This window comes from Geospiza fortis, unplaced genomic scaffold (assembly GCF_000277835.1).
Source record: "Geospiza fortis unplaced genomic scaffold, GeoFor_1.0 scaffold145, whole genome shotgun sequence".
Lineage (NCBI taxonomy): Eukaryota > Metazoa > Chordata > Aves > Passeriformes > Thraupidae > Geospiza > Geospiza fortis.
Window position 1 is genome coordinate 3,829,807 of NW_005054362.1, and position 838 is coordinate 3,830,644.

Consider the following 838-nt stretch of genomic DNA (forward strand, 5'->3'; position numbering starts at 1 on the left):
CAGCCTTTCTCCTTCTTCTTCTTCTTCTTCTTGGCCTCCATCTTCTGCTGTGATGTTGGCACTTTTAGATTGGTTTAGAGCAGAAGCTCACAGTCTAACATAGGTGATAGGTATTGGGGAGTTAATGTAAATAATGTAGTTTTTAGTATAAAAGGTAACACTGCCCCAGGGGCAGGCAGAGTGCCTCAGACTGTCTTGCTGAGCAGACCTCGGTAGGTCAGCAGAAAGAATTTTACAGATAAGATACAATAAACAACCTTGAGACTGAGAAATGAAGAGCCCTGACTCCTTCTTCAACTGCCGGGCTGGGAAAAGGGACTTTCCAACTTATCTTGGGGTCACTCTGACCAGCTAGAGATCCTGAGACCCAACCATCCCAGGGCACCTTCCCTACCCCAGGCTGCTCCAGCACAGCCTGAAAGAAGCAGCACTGATGTGTGAGCCTGATCACATCCTCCACGTGGAGGCCAGGGAAGATTATCCCAGGGATCACCAGCCTCGCTGGGCAAGCTTTGGGAAGCTCCAAGCTGCTGGTACACCCAGGAATCGCTGAGTGCACATACAAGGGAATTTTACCCCAGCACAAAGAGTTCCAGAAAGCAGCCAGGGCCTTACTCAACCTCCAAATATGTTTTCCAGGATGGGCTCTGGGCAGGTCCTGGTGGGGGAATGCAGCAGGATGGGATGGTCCTGTGGAGCGGTGAGAGGAGTCAGTGCCACCTGCCGGCTGCAGCTCCCAAATCTGCCGGGCACACAGGAATTGTGGGCTCCTGGTCATTACATAGGTTAGTAATGTCACAGCTTGATGATTCTGAATAATTTTCAAGTATCCCTTATA